At 41.1% G+C, this 24895-nt stretch overlaps 1 long non-coding RNA gene across 1 annotated transcript in view; it reads right to left on the bottom strand.

The window, feature by feature from the left end:
• Positions 1–4494: 4494 nt before the first annotated feature.
• The window catches only part of LOC132393655 (uncharacterized), a 61068-nt gene continuing 40667 nt past the window's right edge, over positions 4495–24895 (bottom strand). Inside the window, exons 3-4 of the long non-coding RNA XR_009512023.1 lie at positions 10336–10476; positions 4495–5690 (exon numbers count right to left, since the gene is read on the bottom strand). This is a non-coding gene — a long non-coding RNA (uncharacterized LOC132393655). The remainder of the gene's footprint in view (positions 5691–10335; positions 10477–24895) is intronic.

Raw genomic sequence — 24895 nt, 5'->3', positions numbered from 1 at the left:
AACTATTCTAAGGGACCAGATATATTAATATTTGGATTAACAGGGACTGATTAGGGCTAGTCAACATGGCTTTGTGTGTGGTAGGTTGTATCTAACCAATCTTCTAAAGTTATTTTAGGAAGTTACCAGGAAAGTTGATGAAGGCAAGACAGTGTACGTTGTTTGTATAAACTTTAACAAGACACTTGACAAGGTTCAGTCACTTGGCATTCAAGATGAGGTAGTAAATTGGATTGGACATTGGCTTTGCAGGAGAAACCGGAGAGTGGTAGTTGATGCTCGCCTCTCTTGACAAGACTCCTGTGACTTGTGGTGTGCTGCAGGGATCAGTGCTGAGTCCGTTGTTGTTTGTCATCTGTATCATCAGTGCTGAGTCCGTTGTTGTTTGTCATCTGTATCATCAGTGCTGAGTCCGTTGTTGTTTGTCATCTGTATAAACGACCTGGATGATAATGTGGATGATGACCTGGATCAGCAAAGTTGTGGATGACACCAAGAGTAGGAGTGTAGTGGTCAGTGAGGAAGACCATCAGAGTTTGCAGTCGGATATGGCCCAGCTTGAAAAATGGGTTGAAAATGGCAGATAGAACACAAATCATAGAAGTGTGAGGTGTTGCATTTTGAGAGGACAAACTAGGGTAGGATCTACAGTGAACGGTTGGGCAATGAAGAATGTGGTAGAACAGGGGTATCAAGGAATACAGATCCATAATTCCATGAAAGTGGTGTTACAGGTAGAGAGGCCGATAAAGAAAGCTTTTGGCATATTGGCCTACATAAATCTAATTATTGAATACAGGAATTACAATGTTGTGTTGAAATTTATGAGATGTTGGTGAGGCCTAATTTGGAGTATTGTGTGCAGTTTTGGATCCCTACATACTGAAAAGATATAAATAAGATTGAAAAAGTACAGAGAAAATTGACAGGGATGTTGCCAGGACCAGAGTTATAGGGAAAGTCTGAATAGGTTAGGACTTTGTTCCCCAGAGTTTAGAAGAATGAGAGGAAATTTGATAGAGGTATGCAAAATTATGAGGGATATAGATTGGGTGAATGCAAGCAGGCTTTTTGTACTGAGACTAGAGATCATGGGTTACGGGTAAAAGGTAAAATGCTTAAGAGGAACATGAGGGGGAACTTCTTTACTCAGGGTGGTGCAAGTGTGGAACAAGCTGCCAGTGGAGGTGGTGAATGTGGATTTCATTTCAACATTTAAGATAAATTTGGATAGTTAATAAATGGGGGGGGGGGGCTATGGTCTGGGCTCAGGTTGATAGGATTAAGCAAATTAATAGGTGAGACTATTAACAGACTTGGTGAGCCAAAGGGCCCGTTTCTGTGCTGTAGTGTTCTATGATTCTATGACTCTATAAACACAAGAGTTTATGCAGATGCTCGAAATCCAGAGCAACACACAAAATGCTGGAGGAACTCAGTAAGTCTGGCAGCATCAATGGAGAGGAATAAACAGTTGACATTGACTGTGAAGGGTTTTTGCCTGAAACGTTGACTGTTTATTCCTCTTCATAGATACTGCCTGGCCTGCTGAATTCCTCCAGCACATTGTGTGTTCTGTTGACACAGAGGCATTGGTCAAAACATTTCAGATAGCTAATAATAGTGCCATTCAATATCTTACCCAAGTGTCTATTATTCGTGTGTCATTCTAAGTTATGAGTGTTGTTAAGCTGGTTATCTAGGGAAAGGTGGGTAATTACATCTTTTTGAATGATTCATGTTGGCACATCTGTTTGTAAACAAGTGCTAAAATATTTGCTATATATTTCCATGAAGACTGTGTACCTTTCAAATTTGCCCTAATTTCACTGAAAGCAATGATTGATGTGTTTAATGTATTTGAATGTATTCCAATTTAGGTCAATTCCAGTCTTATTTTCCCCAAAGAACCAAACAAGCATCTCTTCCAGAATTGAGAAACGAAGAGGAGCAGGAAGCAGATATTGTGGAGCATTTCCAATTAATTCCTGGAATATTGGCTTGGTCATCATGGGGGATGAGGTGAATGCACAGTTTTATGACAGCCTTTGTATAATAGTAACAAAATAATCTTCACAAAAAAATGAGCATTTGGAGCCAGCAATTAAGAATCAACCACTGGGGAGTCGGGACTGTACAACAGCAGAAGGAATGTTTTTCTCAAATATTCAAGAATGTCCCCTTTCTCATTGAAATGATGCCTACCATTCGTTGGGGTCAACCATCAATGCTGTGCCCCAGCTGTCCACATAATACACTAGCCAAGGCAGTTCAATATGGACAGTAAGCTGTAACCCATGTAACAGGCTTCCCTTCTCTATGCATCTGATGAATAAAAAAGGAATGGCAGAGACCAATACAGTCTGGCACCAGTGCTGTTGCAGGAATTGCCAGTTAATGTTAAACTTAACATAGGACTGCCTTAGGGACTCCATGTCTGGATTTTTCCTTGGGGTTTACTCTCAAAGCCTTTACCATGAATGGGTATAGTCACAAGGCGGTGGAGGTTTGAGATCAGAGTTTTCCTTCTCCTAGATGAGCTGCCAGGCACAGCTGACAAGCCCCATTGGCCTGAAGTGGCTGGTTTTAAGATGCCAGAAACCTGCCTTTGCCCCTTCTCCTGTCAGTAGAAATGGTTCCTCCAGGCTTAGTAGTTGAGCTACATGTGAAGACCAAGAGCTGGACTTATTTGTCAGAGGCTATTTGAGAGACACACCAGGAAGAACAATTAATAGATAGTGGGAGCTTAAACCCACTACTATCCTCCAGCTATAACAACCTTAAGGAATCAACATGATTGACATGATTTCTTGCAGATTCTTATGCCACAATTATGCAGCTTATGAACATACCTTATGGGCAATGCATTGTTAGCAGTCATTTCGAGAGGACTAGAATATAAAAGCAATGATATAATGCCAAAGCTTTATAAGGCATTGGTCAGAAAACACTTGGAGTATTAAGAGCAATTTTGGGCCCATTATCTAAGAAAAGATGTGCTGGCATTGGAGGGAGTCGAGGAGATTTACAAGAATGATCCTGGTAATGAAAGGGCTAATATATGAGGAACATTTGTCTCTTGACCTGTACTCGCTAGAGTTTAGAAGAATGAGGGTGGTTCTCATTGAAATCTATCAACTATTGAAAGGCCTAGAGTGAGTGGACATGGAGAGGATGTTTCCTATAGTGGTGGAGTCTAGATCAGAGGGTACAGCCTCGGAATGAAAATTAGAACAGAGGTGAAAATAATTTCTTGAGCCAGAGCCAGAATTTATTGTCACAGACGGCTGTGGAGGCCAAGTCTTAGGGAATATTTAAAGCAGATGTTGATCGGTTCCTAATTAGTAAGGACGTCAAAGATTACTGAGAGGAGTCAGGAAAATGCAATTGAGAGGAATAATAGATAGAATGGCAGAGCAGATTCGATGGGCCAAATTTCAAATTCTGTTCTACGTCTTATGGTCTTACCTCAAAAATGAAGCCAAACAAAATTTAGTAGAATACATCAACTTGGAATTTTCAATGAACAATGATGTTGAAACAAGATCTTGAAGAAAGCTGTCCACAAAGATCTGGTTATCTCTGTGTATGGATTTAATTTTCCCTCATGATGATGGCTATCGGCTGTGTGATCAAAGTGACCCTTGGCAAGCAGCTGTGTTACCAAGCATGTCAAGCAGCCAGTCACTGGGATGGATTCTCACAGATTGAGAACCTGGAGTTAAAAACATAATCTTTAACTGTTTTAAAAGTATCTTACAGAGTGTGAAAGAATGAAGTGTACACATGATTTTTAGGTTAAACTTGAATGATAAACTTTAACCAATAAAATAATTTATTTTATTTTAAAACATAGCCATTTTAATCCATGGGTCTTACTTCTCTGTTCTGTGTTCTTGACTTCTAGATATCTATTTTTAAATGTGTTTGTGTAGAGTCTAGAAATTGTTGTCAGATTTATTTTGTTTTAATTATAGCGATGGCGTTTAAGACTATAAAACCATAGGATTAGAATTAGGCCATTTGGCCCATCAAGTCTGCTCCGCCGTTTCATCGTGGCTGATCCATTTTTCCTTTCAGCCCCAATCTCTTCCCCATATTCTTCATGGCCTGACCAGTCAAGAATCTATCGACCTCTGCATTAAATATACATAAAGACGGCCTCTACAGCTGCTTGTGGCAAAGAATTCCACAGATTTATCACTCTCCGGCTGAAGAAATTCCTCCTCATCTCCGTTCTAAAAGGACACTCCCTCTATTCTGAAGCTGTGTCCTCTGGTCTTAGACTCTCCCACCACTGGAACCATCCTCTCCACACCCACTTTATCAAGGTCTTTCAACATTTGATAGGTTTCAATGAGGTCACCCCTCATTCTTTTGAATTCTAGTGAACACGGGTCCAGAGCCATCAAAGGCTCTTCATATGAGAAGCTGTTAGTTCCTGGAATCCACACTGTAATAAAATCAGCAATACCATTTTAGAGCCTTTAAGAACTTAAATGTTTAATCTCCTGATACAAATTTAGTGCCTCCAGTGTGATTCTCCAGAAATTGCCTTTTTTTATGAGCCATCGGGGTGTGGATTCACTCGCGTGGCCAGCAATTATTGCATGGAGAGCAATGAGCTGATATGTTGGCCTGAGCTGCTACACTCGCAACGCTGAATGAAGAATAAAGTTGGGATCTTGTATAACTGGGGTGGGGGAGTTTGCAGGCGGTGGTGTTGCCATGTGCCTATTGCCTTGCACTTCTTGACGATTCGGGTGTGCAGTTTAAGGAGCCGAGTCAATTAGCCGTAATGCATTGTGCAGATGGTACACACTGCAGACGTGGTGTGCTGATAGTACTGGGAGTGAATGTTTTTCTTGATTAGTAATATGAATCAAATGAGTTTCTTTGTTCTGGGTAGCTTTGAGATTCCTGATATTCCAGGACCACCAGACTGAAAAAAACAGTTAATTCCCTCAGGCAGTAAGGCTGATCAACACCTCCAACAACGAAACCACTCCAAACCACCACTACTTTATCATTTCTTGTCAGTCACCTTATGTAAAGGCACTCCTGTGTTTATTGTCACTCTATGGACATAAAAATCTATGTACAGTATATAAACTATCTTATGTATTTATATTTATTGTATTTTTTATTATTCTTTATCATATTGTGTTTTTTTTTGATGCTGCACTCGAGCCAGAGCAACAATGATTTTGTTCTCCATTAAACTTGTGTACTCCATTAAACAATCTTGAATCTTTCCGCGGTTGTTATCATCCAGGCAGGTTTGGAGATTGCTATCACACATTGCATGATGTAGATGGTGGAAGAGTCAGGTCGTGAGCTGTTTACCACAGGTTACCCAGTCTTGGCAGCATCTATGGAGGGGAATGAATATTTTGGTCTAAGACCCTGGTCTCAGCCTGAAATGGCAAATGTTTATTCCCCTCCATAGATGCTGCATGACCTGCTGAGCTCCTCCAGAATTTTGTGTGTGCTGCTCAAGATTTCCAGCATCTGCACAAACTCGTGTGTTTAGGACGACCCTGCCCTGACTTGTTCATGAATCCCCGGAACCTTAACTGTTGGTGATATGGCAATAGTAATGACATTGACTATCCAGGGAAGGTTGTTGGAGATGGAGATGGAATCATATGGAATCCAGGGCAGCCAACACACAGGCACAAGCTGAGGACCTGCAAAATGAACAGAAACAATCAGATTCAGAATAAGAAATCGAGTTTTATATCACTGGCATATGTCATGAAATTTGTTGTTTTGCAGCAGCAGTACATTGTAATGAATAATTAAATCAAACTCTCAATTACAATAGGAAATATAACAGATTCTGGTCAATTGGGCAGCTGCTTATTTGGGACAACTAAAGAAAAAAAACAAATTGAGAATATACGGGATTCCCTTCATTTATTTGGGACACTATGCTGCTTAATTAGGACAGACTTGCTAAATTGGTGTCATTTGCGTGCATTTGTGTGGCCCTTAGGTGCTACACTTTGCTTGGAGTGAACAATTTTTAAATTGCATCTGTTACACGTGTTTGTGTTCAAAATGCAGTGATCATTGCCACTGATAGTTGGCAAGAAATAAGCCGTAAGACAATTCAGAACTGTTTTGCCCACTGCAGTTTCAAGCATTGAGGCTTGGAGTTCCCGGAAACGGCCAAGATTGTAAATGAAACAATTCCACTGCTTCAACAAGTTAGGAACTACAAAGAATTTGAAGGTATCAATAATCACTCTTGAATGTTAGCTTTGGTCCCCACCAGACACTCAACTCTCACCTGTGGCTCCATGTAGCTGTTTGCATGCAATATTGGCCACACCCTGGTACTTGGCTTTGATGGGTGGGCTAAACCAGGTGAGGGTAGATGGCAGGTCTCATACCCTGATGAGATAAGGGCATGCCTGTCCTCACAGGGGAAGACATGTCTGATGGACCAGGCAGATAAGATCTCCAGTGAGATCTCAGCAGATTCAGGAAGGTTGCTGTGCAACACTCCATGGAGAGAGAAGGGTATGACAAGTCATCCACTGGAGTCAGGGAAAACCCCAGTTGTGATGTTTACTCGAACCACTGGACCCAGACCTCTCCGGCTGAGGGAATGGAAGTGCTCCGATGCAATAGGTTTTCCACTTTAAAAACTCTCACACAGGTTTCCTGTCATTGTCTGATACTATGGACAATCATCAGTAGCATGGGTAGTGTTCTAATTTGTTCTGTACTTCTTTTAGATGGATAATTTATTACTCAGTTAAACGATAGTTTGTCTTTTTTATACAGTTTTAACTATCTCCATAAAACTTCGGTTAATTGGGGCAACCATTTAATAGGGCCAAAATGAACTTGTCTCGATGTGTCTCAATGAACCCAAATCCACTGTATATATGAAAAACAATGATATAAGTAGTGCTGAAAGAGAGGGAAATAAAAGTGAGGTAGTGTAAATGGGTTCATTGTCCATACAGAGGGGAGGAAGCTGTTCCTGAATCATTGAGTGTGTGTCTTCAGGCTCCTGTACCTCCTCCTTGATGATAGGAATGAGAAGAGGGCATGTCCTGGGTGATGGGGGGTGGGGGGCAGTCCTTCATGATAAATGCTACCTCTTTAAGGCATTGTCTTTTAGAGATGTCCCGGATGCTGTGGAGGCTAGTGCCCATGATGGAGCTGGCTGAGTTTACAACTTTTTGCAGCTTTTTCCATTCTTGTGCAGTGGCCCCTTCATTTCTGATCACCTGATAAGGATGACTGATGAATCAGCTGAAGAACATTGGCCAGTGAGGAACCTTTCAGCAATGTTCTCTGGCTGGAATGATTGACCCTAACAACCACAACCTCCAATCACATAAAGTTTTAACTTTTGAAGTCCATGGATTTCAAGAGGACCACATCCTTATCATAGGGTTTTAGAGTCTTGTGTGCCTCAGTGACCCGGAGTTGGGACATTATGTTTTGGCTTTTGGTAGGGTCACTCATGCCAAACAGGTCAAAGGGTAGAGCCCAGACTAGGAGTGGTTTACTGGTCTTCCAGTTTCGGGAGTTCAGCTCAGGGCTAACAACCCTGACCGGTAAAACAAAATAGTTACGGAAACGGCAATGAAGAATCATTCTGCATCTGAATGTGATGGTATTTCTGCATTTCCAGCTGGGACTTGTGTGGCTAACAGTAGTGAAAACCAAGAGGAAGCTACTGACATGATGAAGGAAGCGTTGAACATCACCAGGGATAGAAGACCTTCATTGCTGCCCTAAACACCAGCGGTGAGTAAGTATGGATTTCAGTTATAGCTGGACTTCTTATTTGCACACTGGGTCAAATGCAGCCTCAGTGTCAGCAATGTGACTCTTATCTCGAGTAAATTATTGCACTATTGATAAGTGTTACCCTATTTTCCTAATATATCAACTAACAATTATCCTAACAACAGAGGATGAAGAAAAAAAATCAACTTTATTGTTAATGTGATTCATGTTACTCAGTTTGTTTGAGGGATTAATGCCTTGAAATGTGTGCCTGTGTTAGAAAGATACACCAGTGAATTAATGTCTCCATTAAAACTGCAGAATATGGAATATGATAAATGCATTGAAATCCATCTAATGACAATGCTTCAGATTATTGAACTGAATTCTTTATTATTTGTGAATACACAGAGCACTGTAACTGTATGGGAGTGTTTTTGAAGTTAAGGAAAATTTCATTCTGGGCAATGAAGGCTAACCTTTCTGTAAAACTAAAAGGACTCAATATAATGGAAATGGTTGATTACAGTAGAATCATTAGTACACATCTATTGACAATTGGATAATTGCAGCAGCAATTCACTCTGATTGTTTTGTGTACTTACTCTTGGCTTTTAAGTAATTCGCTGCAAAATTCAGCTCTGTTGCACCTGTCTTTAAGATTCATAAGGTAATAATTTCATGGGTGTTGCATGATGTGTGCATCCTGCCATATTGGGAGAGAGCTTTCACTCCTTCAAAGTGCACCTGGCCTATAACCACACCCCGTTCGACATGATACTCGTTGCTAATAATTCTCTTTGTCTGACTGCTATCGTGACTTCCTGGTGGAGTTCAGGCAGAACGGCCTGCTGTAAAGCTGTGTACCAGTGTTTTAGATGCCAGACCAGAGATACAGACCAATCAGGAGAATCCAGTTCTTGTGATTGAATTTTCAAGGAGCAACCTGGCATTACTTGTGCTTATTGGGTAACTAAATATCTGCAACCAAGACTGGGGGCAGTAATAGGCCCTCTGACTCTGAACAAGCCTTTTCTGCTCTTCATTAAAATCATGGCTGACCTTCCTTGGTTCCATTTTCTGCCCTATCCCCATATCCTTTGGATCTTGGAGTGTACAGACCTCTCTTCTGAATGAATTCATTAACTAATCCCCCACTGCTTTCCAGGGTAAAGCATTTGAAAGATCCAAAGAAAGAAATTTCTCCTCATCTCAGCAACCCAAGAGGCTCTGCAGATGCTGGAGATCCAGAGCAACACACACAAGATGGTGGAGGAGCTCAGCAGAACAAGTGGCATCTACGAAGGGAAATGAGTAGTCAATGTTTTGGGCAAAGACCCTTTATCAGGACTGCTTTTAGGTCAGGGGAGTGACCTAAAAATCCAGATGGCTGATGTCCTGCAGGGAGTCAGAGATGAAAAGATCCAAGCAGGCGGACAGCCAGAGCAGCGTATTCAAGAGTAGGGGGGAGGAGGATTGAAAGCGGGAGAAAGGGTCATCAGTGGGGTGGGGTTATGTGGGCAATCCTTGCCAAAGAAACAAGCCTGAAGATGGAGGCAATGGAAGAAGAATTCGGCATTATGGCAGGCATGGATCTTGTTGAGGTGTGGGAGCAGGTGGACAAAGGTAATATCTTCACTGAGGTACCGATGGAGGGTCTTGGTCAGAAATGCTGACTGCTCTTTCCCACTGTGGATGTAGCCTGGGCTGATGAGCTCCTCCAGAATTCGTGTGTGTTTCCCCTCACCTCAGTCTTCAATGACTTATTCCTTACTCCAAAACTGTGTTTCTTGCCCCTAGGGTCCCCTGTTCCTAGACGCCTCCACCAGAGTTAATATTCTCTCTGTATTCAGCCTTCCAGGACAGTAAGAATTTTGAGTTTTTGTGGAATCACTGGAACCATTTAATATTGGTACAGAGGGAAACAGAGTTAGCCTTTCATCAGAGATTCCTGGTTAGTTTGTCTTCATGGTAGCACTTCATGTATTAAGTAGTTATTCTGCATGTGCACATTGAGAGACTGCTAACTCATCCATAAACTGCCTAATATAGTTTATTAATACAAACAAATGGTTTGAGGAATGAAGCAATTCAGGCAACATCTATGGAGAAAAACGTTTGATGTTTCGGGCTAGAATCCTGCATCAGCACTTCATCAGGCAACTTCCATTAGTACTCAAGAAAAACGTTGTCCCAAAATGTTGACTGTTTATAGACGCTGCTTGACCTGCTGAGCACCTCCGCCATTTTGTATGAGTTGCTCAAGATTTTCAGCATCTGCAGACTCTCTTGTGCCTTTAGTTTACTTTTTGATATTTTTGATCTGCTATTTTGAGCTGAATATGTTCCACTTCTGATTTAAAGTGAATTCATTTATCAGTTGACTTGTTCCAAAATCTGAACTGTTGAAATCCTGAACTGATATAATTGCCAAGAAATTTGTGATCTGTGTTATTCACTATCAATAAAAAGTAAAGGTTAATGGGAAATTGGGGCTTTATCATGAATTGCACACAGTCGATTGTTATCCTCCGGGCCTCCTGTGTGTGTGATGCACACTAACTTTGGAGACAAACTAACCTGGAATCACTGTGTATGATACACTAGCACTCCAAAGAGCCCAGGCCTGGGTGTTAGCCTCCATTGACCAGGACGCTGTAGATGCTGGAAATCCAAAACAGAAACAGAAGGTGCTGGAAGTACGGAGCAGCCAAGAAGTATCTGTGGGGAGAGGAACAGAATCAACATTTCAGGTCCCTACAGATGCCAGCTGACCTGGTGACTGCTTTTGCTGTTTTCATTGGATATGCAACCTCAAGTTCACAGTCCAACCCTTAATCAGCTGATCTGAACCATCCCTCCCCCTCCCTCACCAATCTACAGGTCTCACTCACGTGGCCCTTCTTGACCAGGGAAGCCTGTTCAGTGCTGTTCCTCATCCCCTGCCTCACCAGGTTACCAGCCTTCCAAAATCCTCCTCTGGATAACAGCAGACCAACAGTTCCTTGACTTCTTCCACTCCTTCAGTGATCTTTGGCCCCAATTTCTTCTGTGAGTTTGTGTACTTGCAAGGTTTGTTCATTTGTGCTACTGACTTTGCCATGTAAACCGTTCCTGGCCTGATATAAGCTAACTGACATGCACTTTCAAAGGCAAATACCAATTTCCAAGTTATTAATATATGCATCCAAAAGAAGAGCTTCAAGTGGAAGTGCATTATATGTTTGAGAAAGCTGATGTAAGTGAATAAGACATTTTTATTGCCGTCAGTCTCATTATTGCTAACCTATTTGTTGCAAAAATATACTCCTGATTGAAGTAAGAGTTAGATTAATTTATACAAATTATTATTGACTCTGGACATGAGGAGAAAGATCGTATAAAATTCTCTGAGTACCTAACCTGGTCCCAACATATTGATGAAGCTATAAAGAAGTCAAGAAAGTGACTATACTTCATTAGGAGTTTGAACAGATTTGGTACATCAACAAAAACTTCTATAGATGTCCTGTGGAGAGCATTCTAATGGACTGCATCACTGTCTGGTATGGGGTTGGCAGAGGTGGGGGCTACTGCACAGGATGGAAAGAAGCTGCAGAGGGTATAAAATCTAGTCAGCATCCATACCATACAAAGTACCCAGGACACCTTCAAGGAGTGGTGTCTCAGAAAGGCAGTGTCCATTATTAAGAACCCCCAGCAGCCAGGGCATGCCCTTTCCTCACTGTAACCATCAGGTAGGAGGTACAGAAGCCAGAAGGCACACACTCAGCAATTCAGGAACAGCTTCTTACCCTCTGCTGTCTGATTCCTAAATGGACTTCGAACCAGTGAACACTACCTCAATTTTTAATGTATATTATTTCTGTTTTTGCACGATTTTTAATCTATTCAGTATACATACTGTATACTGTTATTTATTTATTTATTATTATTGTTTTCTTCTATATTATAAAATGCATGGAACTGCTGCTGCTGAGTTAAAAAATTCCATGACACATGCTGGTGATAATAAACCTGATTCTGATCTTAGGCTTAAACTCAGCTCACTTATAATTGCATCAGTTGCATTCATTTTTGATAATTCAATCTCAGCTTTGCATGGGAATTTAACAGAGGTGGTTTGATGCGGCGGGAGGCTGAAAAGCCCAGAATACAGTAAAATGTTGTCTTGAGTTTGGAAAGGGAACTATCTTTAAACTGTTTTATTCTCCATAATTGGAAAGTATAGTTTGTGCTGCTGACCAACCCAGATAGAGACTTCAGGAGGGGGAATGTAGGGGAAAGGATGTTGCAGAGTTATTTATTTCCATAACTCTTGACAGGAATTTTGTTATGTATAACTGCAAAATTTTGGGGCCAGTGTTGAAAAAGACGATTCTGATAGTCCAGTGGCACATGCGCTCAGTGTTCACTTTATTAGGTGAGGTGAGGGCCTCTGTCGGTCAGAGTTTATCGTGGATATTGTCGAGATTCGTGAGCCTGGGCAGTATGATATGGAGAGCAAGCTGTTGCCCATGTAACAAGCTCCCCTTCTCCATACAACCGATGAATTCAAAAGTATGGCAGAGACCAATACAATTTGGTACCAGCAGTATCACAGGAGTTGCCAATCAGCATTGAACTCAATGCTCTGGATTTTGCCTCAGGATTTACTCCTGAAGCCTTCCCTGTGGGTGAAGATAGTCACAAGGCAACGGAGGTTTGATATCAGAGCTTTCCTTCTCCTAGATGAGCTGCCAGCCATGGCTAACAAGCTCCATTTTATTAGGTACAGGAGATATATTCATGGTCTTCTGTTTCTGTAGCCCATCCACTTCAAGGTTTGAAGTGTTGTGTATTCAGGGTCTGCTCTTCCACACATCACAGTTGTAATGCATGATTATTTGAGTTACTCTTGCTTTCCTGTCAGCGTGAAACATTCTGGGCATTCACCTCTGATCTTTCTCATTGACAAGCTGCTTTCACCCTCAGAACTGCTACTCACTGATTTTTTTTGTTCTTCGCACCATCCTCTGTAAACTCTAGAGACTGTTGTGTCTGAAAATCCCAGCAGCTTCTGGGATGTTCAGTCCACCCTGTATGGCCCCAGCAATTACTCCATGGACAAAGTCACTGAGGTCAGGTTCTTCCCCGTTCTGATGTTTAGTCTGACAGCAACTGAACCTCTTGACCGTGTCTGCATGCATTGAGTCGCTGCCACATGATTTGTTGGTTAGATATTTGTACTAACGAATGGGTGTACAGGTGTACCTAATAAAGTGGCCACTGAGTTTAAATCATTAGGAGTTAAAAGATGACTTCCAAAAATTCTTGAACTGATGGCAGATCCTTTAGATTTTACACTGGGGTAACAAAATAACAGAAATTATCTTGTCAGAGGCATGATTTTACATAGAAGGGGTGAAATATTTATTGTCCTTACTACAAGCTTAACTTTACACTTTGGTAGGTAAAGTCTAATAAAATCATAATGCTAATTAATATGTAATATAGAATTGGATGTAATAGTTTTATTTATTCATTGACAAGTTGAGGAAATGTCTAACTATATTAGAATTTATTGCTGATCCAAAATTGATTAGCAACATTATCGTTATTTATAACAGGTTTTATTTCAGATTCATTTAATTAATTAAGCCCTTCCCCCATTCCTATGTGGGGATTTGAACCAGTGTCTCTGCTTCATTATTCTTAGCTGCAGATCTAGCTTCTAACTAGCTCTCTCTAGATCTTCAATTTATTTTATCTATTCTTCAAATTTGTCTCTGTAGCATATGACAAAGTTGAGCAAATCTTATAGTCGCTATGTGCCATTTTTTCGACTTCACCAATTTCCTGGGATTCATTTAATTGGAAATAAGCTACTATTTCTGGTTCCAGTTATTTTGCATTTCTCAGCCCTGGAAAGAACTTTTGTTTGGTTCTCATGGGGAGTGGAGACTGAAGTTGACCCAAATTGGTGTATATTCAGAAACATTAATCACATCAATCACCGCAATCACTAAAATTAGAGTTGCAAATTTGGAAGGCACAATACTAATCTAAAATAATTGTAAGACACAAACAAAGAATGTATTTTGTCTTCTAAGCTTTAAACCTTCCAGGGATTTATCACCAACCTCCACTATCAATCTCAGTAATCCCAGAAAAACTACCCTGGAAGCTCATTGATGGGCAGTTCTATCTAAGGCAACACTTGGGATTCATATTTCAAGCACCACTGGCTACAAAGGTAAAGTAATTCAAACGAATCTTCTCTGGTAATTATAGTATAAGAATAGAAATGGGGAGGCAAGTTTGAAGTATGTATAGTTGAAATGAATAGTTACTTTCCAAGTGTTGTATGTACTTTAGCAATCTGCCCCAGCAGGGTTTTCCCAACCTTTGTACAGCATGGACCAATCCCATTACACAAGGGGTCCGGGGACCCCAGTTTGGGAACCCCTGTGCTAGAGGAACTCAGCAGATCAAGCAGCTTCTGTGGGAGGAATGGAATTGTCAACGTTTTAGGTTGAAATCTTGCATCAGGACTCAGGTATGTATCAGGACTTGTATGTATTTAACCAATATGTGTTGATTGCTGTATCCACTGTAATAATAATTACATTAGGACATGAAATTGAGCAAAGGATTCCCAGTCTGGTAAAAAGGAATATTCGTAAATAGAAATATATGAATATTAATAAAAATACTCTTTGATTCTTGTCCCTTCATTCCCTGTAGCTTTTCTCCTTTTAAAACATTTTGTCTAGTTTTGATCTGTTCAATAGTTTTTCAGCAACCCCAAAGCCCACCATGAATCTCCTCCCTCAGTTCCTGCGCTTAGTAGGTCCACATCCCCTGTGGCTTCAGCCAGTGTTTTAATTTAATGCTCTTCTCCATGTGAGTCCATGCCAACCACAGTACCCACCCAGCCAATCCCAATTTCCTGCATTTGGCCCATCCCATGTAATCACTACCCCTGCAATGTATCTTTCTAAGTACTTCTGAAATGATACTTTTGTATCAGCCTCAACTGTTTCCTCTGGCATTTTATTCCATATACTCACCACCCATCACATGAAAAAGTTGCTCTCCTTGTCCCTTTCAGTCTTTCCTCTCTCATCTTAAATCTTTGTGCCCTAGTTCTGGACTCCCCTACCCTGGGGAAGAGACTGTTACCATCGACCTCTTCGATGCCTCTCATCATTTTAAACATTTCTGTAAGGTTGCTCCTCACTCTCCTGTGTTCCAAGAATAATTGTTCACCTGGCCATCCTCTGCTCTCAGGCCCTCTCGTCCTGACAACATGCATCTTTTCTGCGCTCTTTGCATTTTAAGCACATCCCTCATGTAACAAGGTAACCAAAAGTGCACAGGATAATCCAAGTGCGGCTTCATGAATGAGTTACACAACTGCAACAAGATGTTCCAACTGCTGTACTCAGCGCCCTGACTGAGGAGGACCGCTACACTTCCACGCTGATGTTGCTTTCAACAAGCTATGTACTTGTACTCTTAGGTGTCTCTGTTCCACTACACTCCCTAGTAGTGCCTGATCATTCATAATATATAACTCCTACACTGGTTTAACTTTCCAAATGCACCATTTCAGACTTACCTGTATTCAAATCCATTTCTCAGTCCTCTGCCCATTCCCCTAAATGAACAAGATGTCCCTTTAATCTACGATAACCTTTTTCACGGTCAACAACTCCACAATTAGGATCATTTGCAAACTTACTGATCAAGCCTTGTGCTTTTGCAATCACATCACTATCATAAATAATAAATTCAAGGCTCCCAACACTGACACCTCTGGCACACCACCAGTCACCTGCCTCCATTCTGAGAAACTACCCTCATCCATCACATTCTGCTTCCCACCTCTGAGCCAATTTTGAATCCTCCTAACTGGTTGTTCCTGAATTCCTTGGGACTTAACCTTCAAGATCAACCTACCCGTAAAGCGTTGTCGAAGGCCTTGTTAAAATTCAAATAAACAACATCCTCTTCCTTGCCCTCATCTACCTTTTCAGTTCCCTCTTGCAAAATCTCTAAAAGCTATATCAAGCAAGGCTTTCCATACACAAAGCTATGCTGACTTCTCCTAATCAGACTTTGCCTCTTAGAATTCCTTCCAGAAAGTTCCCCACTACTGACGTCAGGATGACCAGCCTTTGGCTTGCTCTCGCTGCCCTCCTTCAAAGGTTCATTTTATGATCAAAGTATGTATGCAGAATGGAACTCTGAGACTTGTCTTCTCCAGACAGCCACAAAACCATGGCAGTAGTTGAAAGAAAGACATCAGTCCTCCTGCACAAGAAAAGAAAAATAAGTAAAAGCTTGCAAACTCCAACACCTCCCTCACACAAAAACTAACAGATCACCCAAATCCCTGAGAAAGAACGAGCAAGAACATGAAAGAAACGTAGAACTGAAAGAGGCCAATATGAACTACAGTACAATCCATAAATCTCAGAATTTCAATAATAACTCCGCGAGCATCAGGACCCTGTGGTCCCTCTGAGGGAAGTGACACGAACTAGTGGCCCTCCGATGGCAGCGACGTGAACCAGCGGCCTCTCCAAGAACTGCTCGCTGTCCTCCGCGTTTGCCTGGGTGTTTCAATCTTCCTTGGCGAGAAACGTAGTTGCCATTGTAGCTCGACTTCGCATTTCTCTCCTGGAGTCTCCTCGGGGACAGCAGAGTGCTGACTCGCTCGACTGAATTACAGGCTGTAAGTCACAGGCGCCAACAGTTTCAAAAACAAAATTAAGATAAAAAGAATAAATAGAAGAAATAGAAAAAGTGAAATGATTGATTATCTAGAACAGGCATGGGCAAACTACGGCCCGCGGGCCATATGCGGCCCGTTAAGCTTTTTAATCCCGCCTGCAGAACTTGATGAAATTATATTAATAATCCTTGTTAACGTTTTTCCCCCGCAATTCTGGCATTTTCCCAATAGATGACGCACTCTATATACATTTGTGGCGACCCATTTCCTGGCACATCCGAACCGGCTCACAATTAGCCAGCATTCCGGCTAAGGGAGATAGCCTGTGGGGATTTGCGAGCACAGAGCTTTGGAGCGTCTGCGCCACGGGGGGCAGGTTGAGGGAGGCTTAAAAGTAAGGCTGGGGATTTTGAATAAAGTTTTTTTCTTCGACTGCAGTTATCGACTCCGTGTCGTAATTTTAGCGCTGCATGTAGCACACCGCTACACATTGACCTTTGTTGAGGTGCAGTGCATTACTCCACATTTGCGCTTTACTCTTTGTTCGGCTCGACCTATTTGTGTGAACAGGCGTTCAGCGTCATGAACATCAACAAAGCCAGCCACAGATCCAAGTTAACTGACCAACACCTCAGATCCATCCTGAGAATCGCCACAACAAAACTAAATCCAGACTTTGATGCGCTGGCTAAAAAGGGAGACCAACAACACTGTTCCCACTGAAATTAAAAATAAGTTTCTTCGTTGTGTTATGTAAAAAATGCATTTGAAAATATTTTTTTCAATAAGCCTTACATGTTACATGTCATTTCTGTTAAGTGATGGACATGAGTAGTGCGCAGGTGCACGTACGTTCTCAAAATAAAAAATGCGCTCCAGATCAAATAACGCGCTCCGCATACTGGCGCGCTCTCACTGTTCTGTCCTGTTCTGTTGTTGAGTTTTGGCACAGGGGACAATTGAATAAGAAGGAGCAGGACAAGTAGACCTGCATCTCCTACCGTTTTTGAAATAAAGACAGGCAGGAGGAGAGTGATGATGATAATATCTTGAAGGATAACAGAATTTTCAGTGCTTTAAAATAATAACTGTTACTATTAAAAAAAGCTGTATTTTATTCATTTAATTTTCAGTGTTTTAAAAGTCATTTCAATAAATAGCTAAATACCATGGGACTTCAAAGACAGAGATTTTGTTGTAATGCATTTGTTCATTTTCAATTGAAATTAAAGCGCATGTTTTCTACATATCCCATGATATTTTATTTTCTCTTATGAGGTGTATTACCAAAACACTCTGTCCATCTGCTCCTGGTCCGGCCCCACTGTCAAATTTTAGAACCCTTTGTGGCCCACAAGTCAAAAAGTTTGCCCACCCCTGGTCTAGAAGATGTTGCCTGAGGAATCGTCGTTCACTGGCGCCATCTTGACCTCATAAACAATAGAATGATATTAGCCAACTTCCATTGTTTGGGAACTTAACCTGGGGCTAATGATGAGGCAACTATCTTTGCAAAGCCTTCCTCAGTCTCTTTTTAGCCTCCCATAGAGTCTGAGGATCAGACTCAGGCCATAGGAATGTATCCACCTGAATGTGATCTACCTCCATCTAAACTTTCCTTCCAGAGCTCTCACCAGACTCCCAAAAACTGCAGTAATTCAAAATAACCCTCTCCTTACATTCCCAAACCCTCCTTTACTATTCCAATTTGTGTGTGTTTATTACTTTAGCCCGTTGCTGACAGCATCGACTGCATCTACGTCTTACACCCTTCATTTCCATCAAAATCTGTCACCTTCTAACAATGCTTTCTTCTGTGTTCACCCTGAGCAGATCCCTGGCCCAAACTGTCCACGTTTGTTTTAAAACTGTCAATACTTCCCCTGCTGTTAACCTCTTCTCTTAAAGCATGATGTTAAATTCTGTCATCACAGAGTCACACAGCAGGGAAAGAGGACCTTTGCTGCGAGTCGTCCGTGCTGATGTTGTGCTGCTTACCATGCTAGTCCCGTCTGCCCACATTTAGCCCACAACCTTCTAGACCTCTCCTATCCATGTACTTAGATGGTTCCTGCCTCAACCACTATTTTTGGCAGCTCATTCCAAACATACACTACCCCTTGTGTGAAGAAGCTATGCTGATGTCCCATACTAATCAACAATCTAGGTGGACAATGCAAAATGCTTCAGGGCACTGCTAAAAACTGGCTATTCTGGGATCATTCTGGTCAATAAGGATCTCCATCTTTTCCCCTCCACTACAACTCTCTATACATCTATCACTCCTGACTCATCAGATTGATCACAATAGCTAGTGCACGTCATTAATACTGAGGCCCACTGTTTCACCCTTTCACCTTGCATTCCAAGCCAAACCTATGCCAAGGCTATCTCCAGTCTTAATCTTGAAACTCAGAGCATTATCCACTTTCTCTCCTTTTCATTTTCATAGCCCCTCTGGACCACAGGATTCTACCCTTACTTCCATGAATAGCATCTCATGGATCACAACAGCTCAGTCAATAATCTAATTTGGCTTTTATTCTCACAACTCCAGTTCAAAATTTCATCTCCATTTCCCTGCATGGCTTTCTCTTTCCTGTTTTTACTAACAAATGCACGCCACACTAAGGAGAGCATTAAAACTCCTAATTAAAAAGCATTAGCCACCTTCCAGTATTTGGGAACTTAACCTGGGGCTAATGATGAGGCAACTATCTTTGCAAAGCCTTCCTGAGTTTCTTTTTAGCCTCCCGTAGAGTCTGAGGATCAGACTCAGGCCCTAGGAATTTATCCACCTGAATGTGCTCTACCTCCATTTAAACTCTCCTTCCACAGCTCTCACCAGACAAAAAGCATTAAAAAGAGGGTGCAGAGGAGATTTCACTGAAATGGTGAATGACTTGAGCTATGCGACCAGAAAGGGGTTATTCTTCACAGAAGAGAAGAGGTGCAACAAGATGTTCTAAGTTACAGTATGTCTGGCTTGAATCAATACAGAGGCATACAATAGCAAGATGGTCAGCAGCCGCAGCTCATTGATGTAGTCTGTCTAACAAAAAGCTGAAAGAGATTTGATTTTATGCAGCAAATTGTGGGTTTGCAAGCATAGAGGATTTATATTCAGTAATATATTCTAAAAACAAACACTTAAAGTGGAATGACTTGAAACACTCTGCAAAGCAATGACACAAACTGGATAGCCCTTTTAAGTTCCACTATAGGCACAATTGGCCAAATCACCATCATCTGTGCTATATTTGATTCTGTGACTCATAGTAATGTAAAATAGAAAGGCATGTTTAAAGTCTGAACATCAATCACAAAGACTAATTTCATAAAGGCCTCAGACAATAATAAAAATTGTACAACTCCAATCATGTAGCCCTGTTCCCAAAGTAACATCTTTGACCCAAACAATACACTATTCCTCCACTTATTTCTACTAGGCTGACTGGTGGCGCAGTGGCATCAGTGCCGGACTCCGGAGCGAAGGTTCCTGAGTTCGAATCCAGTCGGGCTGCTCCAGGGAACGCTTTTCATCTGTGCCGGGTTGAGTGTCGAGCTCACAATTCGGCCTTGTTAAAAAAAAACTGCGCTTTGAGAAGGACGTGGGGGACCACTCACAGCATCTTTCCTCCAAGACAACCACTTGAAAAAAAAAAGTGGTCGCCGAGGCTCTGGCAGAGTACACAAAAAAAAATTCTATTTACCTCACCTGCCCTTCAACCTTTGGGAGCTACACTTGGGATAATTTACAGAGGCCAATAAACTTACCAACTAGCACGTGTCTGGGATGTGAGAAGAAGACAGAGCCATTAGTGGAAACCACAGAGTCAAGGAGAGAACTGACAAATTTTGCATCGATTGTCCTGAACCTGGATCCATGGGGCTGTGCAGAAGCAATGCCCCGATTCTGCTTTGGGAAAAGGTAGTTGCATGTTTGAAAGGTGGATGCTGGAAATCTGAGGTAAAGCTGAAAAGGCTGGAGATGTTTGACAGATCAGGTAACGTATATAGAACGGAAATAGAGTTAAGGTTTCAGGCCACTGACCTTTCATCACAACAGTTGTTTCTCACCTGACCTGCTGAGTATTGACGGTTCAAAGGTCCATTTTGTTATCAAAGTATGTGTGTACAATGCAATTCTGAGATTCATCTTCTCTAGATAGCCATGAAATATAGAAAAACCATGGAAGTTGTTCAAGAAAAGACAACACCCCCCACATGAAAAAGAAAAGAAACAAAAACTCACAAACTCCAAACACCCAACCCCCTTCGCACACAAAAACGAACAGATAGCCCACCCAGAAAACAGCAGCTAGAACATCAAACCCCAAAGCCACAAACCCCCTGCCTCACATAAAAGTAACATATTGCCTACAAGGACATCAAACCTGCCAGCTGGAATCGTGGTCCAGATAGAAACTATTCCATTGGTACTCAAATTCCACTTCTAGGTATATCCACAAATTGAAACAAAATGAAAATACAAATGGCCTTTTATGATGTTGAGACCTAAGATTTCTGTGACCTGCAGATACTAATAGTTTGTGTAGAAAGCCACCATTTATGAGTTCCTAATATATTAATGATTCTTATCTGTTCTGATGCTTGGGATCTATCACCTTTCTTTGCAGACAGCCATATGTACTTTTTAGAATCAGACCACATTTTATGATCGCCACTCATGCCATCTGTTCAAAGCTCCAATTGATCTTTGATAGAGACCCTTTCATTCATGTTTTCTCACAAACTGATACAATTGGAGCAAGCTTGAGCTGGGTAACGAATATAAGGATTTTCCGTGCCGTGCAGAAGTCAGCAATTTGACTCACTGTGTCTGAGCTGGCTTTCTGAAAGGGCATTTTTCCCCACGGCTCTGTAAATTCTCCTCCTTTGATTGCTTTCTGTAATTTATTTTACTTTCTTATGAGGCTTTTTGAAATATGAATTGTCCTTCCCTCCCCAGTCAGGAAAAGTAAGATGGATTACTGAGGCAGGGGAATTATTATTCTTGTATATGGATGAGGCAGAGAAAGTCAGATAGAATTTCTAATCTAAATGGATCTATTTGATATTCAGTGTTTTGTGTATTCACAGAACAATGTTTTTAGATGAAATTCAAGCATTGCTCAGCACAAGAAAAACAACGTATCTGAGGACCAAGATTATTTGAATAAAGTCATGAAAATATGAGATGGACTTGATTCAATGGGTTATTTTTCTAGCAATAATTTTCTGTTCAACCAGAAAAGAGAGATCATTTCGCAAGTTTCACGTCTCTTTAGTAGAAACCATGGTAAAAAAAAATGCGCAAGTGCTAAAGAAAACTGGAGTTTTCCATTTTTTTGAGTTAAGCTGTCTTCCATAAAATATCTTCCCTGGAACTACAGCTGCACCTTGCTGAAAGTTATCAGAGTTACAGAGAGATGATTTTTGTTTATAGACGGTAAATGTTTGCGCAAGGAAAAAATACAGTAGATAATGAAGGGTAGTCAGGTGCACCTCAGGGGTGTGTGCTTAGCCCACTGCTCTACTCTCTGTATACACGACTGTGTGGTGAGGCATAGCTCAAATACCATCTGTAATTTTGCTGACGATGCAACCATTGTTGGTAGAGGGCGTAAATGAGTGAAATATGCCAGCTAGTGGAGTGGTGCCGCAGCAACAACGTGGCACTCAACGTCAGTAAAATGAACAAGCTGATTGTGGACTTCAGGAAGGGTAAGACGAAGGAACACATACCAATCCTCATAGAGGGATCAGAAGTGGAGAGAGTGAGCAGCTTCAAGTTCCTGGGTGTCAAGATCTCCGAGGATCTAACCTGGTCCCAACATATCGATGCAGTTATAAAGAAGGCAAGACAGCGGCTATACTTTATTAGGAGTTTGAGGAGATTTGGCATGTCAGCAAATACACTCAAAAACTTATATAGATGTACCATGGAGAGCATTCTGACATGCTGCATCACTGTCTGATGGGGGGGGGGGGTTGGGGGGGGCTACTGCACAGGACAGAAAGAAGCTGTAAATGTATGTAAATCTAGTCAGCTCTATCCTGGGTACTAGCCAACAAAGTATCCAGGACGTCTTCAGGGAGTGGTCTCTCAGAAAGGCTGCGTCCATTATCAAGGACCTCCAGCACCCAGGGCATGCCCTTTTCTCTCTGTCACCATCAGGTAGGAGATACAGAAACCTGAAAGCACACACTCAGCGATTCAGGAACAGCTTCTTCCCCTCTGCCATCCAATTCCTAAATGTACATTGAATCTTTGGACACTACCTCACTTTTTTTAATATGCAGTACTTCTATTTCTGCATGTTTTTAAAATCCATTCAATATACGTAATTGGTTTATTTATTATTATTATGTTAAATATTTTTTTTTCTCTCTGTTAGGTTATGTATTACATTGAACTGCTGCTGCTGAGTTAACAAATTTCACATCACATGCCGGTGATAATAAACTTGATTCTGATTCAGGGAAATTAAAAACAAGACAATCCAGAGCTGGAGTCCCTAAGGCGGTCCTGCGTTGAGTTCACTGCTGATTGGCAGCTCCTGTAATGCTGCTGGTATCGGTCTCTGCTGTTCCTTTGGGCTCATCAGATACACGGAGAGGGGAGAACTTGCTACATGGGTAACAGCTTGCTCTGCATATCGTACTGCCCAGGCTTGCATGTCCAGACAGCTAAGATGCAGCATCCGTGATCGACCCTGATTGACAGAGGCCTCATTCACTCACTCATAATCCTTTAAGGACTTTTGGGTTGCATCCGGACAATTATTTGTGTTTTTAAATGTTAATTTACTATTGGCAGGAAATTAGGCCAATCAATGGATTTTAAAAAGGAATGTTCCAAATGTTTAACATCCAGATATGAGTTAGTAAAATTTTTAACTCATTGAGAGCTTATTATATAAGAGCTCCTTATTGCTCTCATATAACAAGAAGTTTGCATGTTGTATTATTAATCATTTTTCACAAACTTTTCAGTACTGTTGCAGTTTCATTCTGCAGATTTCTTTGAGAAAAATGACTTTAGTGGTGTGATATCAATAACACAGTAAGGAAAAGTTGCTCCCATTGTTAAGGAGCGGTTAGAATGACTGTATTATTTGAAATGCATATTCTGAGTTTTTAGTAACTATTCCAAATGGACATGGCAGCCATTTTATGGATTCTGTCAGTCCTTTTGCAATGAATGGAAGTTAATAGTTTTGCTGGTGAATGAGAAATTGTGTTAATTTGAATGCATTATAACTAAAACTTGCACTGAGAATAATGGGATAATGCTGATTGAAAACAGTAGAAAATTGACTTCTCTCTTTCTGAAAAATCAACGTAATGTGATTTATGATTATTTGATGCTCTACAAGTACATATGCGCAAGTCAGTAAGGTTGCTGAAAAGGCAGAGATTCGAGGTGTCATAAATTAAACATAAACAGAAGTCATAGTCTTTTATGGATCACTGGTGAAGCTCATTTGAGATATTGTGGTCTCCATACGTCAGGTGGGACTGCTGAGAACTTTGGGAGATTTATTCAGGGATAAGGAAGCATTTATGTGAAGAAACTAGCAGATTAGTCTCCAAGTGGAGAAGGTGGGGAAGAAGTTGTGTTCAAAATGATGTGGAAAATGTCTTTATAGAATGAATAAAAATGGTAGAAGATTCATAACTAGATAATACAGTTTTAATCAAATTGACCAAAGAATAGGAGGGGAGATGAAGACTAACTATTTTACAAAATGAGTTTTGAGATCAGCAATGCATTGGCTGGGACACTGATGGATGAAAACTTACCAGCAATATCCAGACAAGAATTGGATAAATGATTGAAAAGGAAATATTTTCAGGGCTAATGGGAAAGAACAGGGGAGTGAGGGTTAATTGAACAGGTCCTGCATTGAACTAATACACGTTAGTTCTGTTACACGTCTCCTGTCTGTCTGTGTGATTCAGTGACATGGGATAAAGGAAGGCAATTGGTGGCACTAAACCGCAGATTATTTCCTGCACGGAATCTTTTTGGAAAGTTTAGTATAGCTGTCCCCTGACAACAGAGTCTTGCTAAGCAAGATTGAGTGATGCAGTATTGAGTGACAGTGTTTCAGTTCCATTTTTGACTATTGGCCCTTTTCACTAGGTCCCAAACCTGAGAGTCACCCTCAGCGAATCTGCATTCATAAACTAGTTCAGGAATTAACTGAACTGAGGTAAACAACTTAGGATAATTTATAAGGTGTAGTTTCGCACAATTCTGTTTTTCATTAATATCAAATAAAATCTTAGAAAATTTAATAAAATCTTGGAACGTAAAGCTCTGTAACTTCTGGAAAAGATAAAACAGCAGGATAGGTGAATCTTGTTCTGTGTTGTTTCATTCCTCTAATGAATATAAACATGTCTTAT

Source organism: Hypanus sabinus, chromosome 5 (genome assembly GCF_030144855.1).
Source record: "Hypanus sabinus isolate sHypSab1 chromosome 5, sHypSab1.hap1, whole genome shotgun sequence".
In the NCBI taxonomy this organism is placed as follows: domain Eukaryota; kingdom Metazoa; phylum Chordata; class Chondrichthyes; order Myliobatiformes; family Dasyatidae; genus Hypanus; species Hypanus sabinus.
This window is presented reverse-complemented; position numbering and strand designations above follow the sequence as displayed.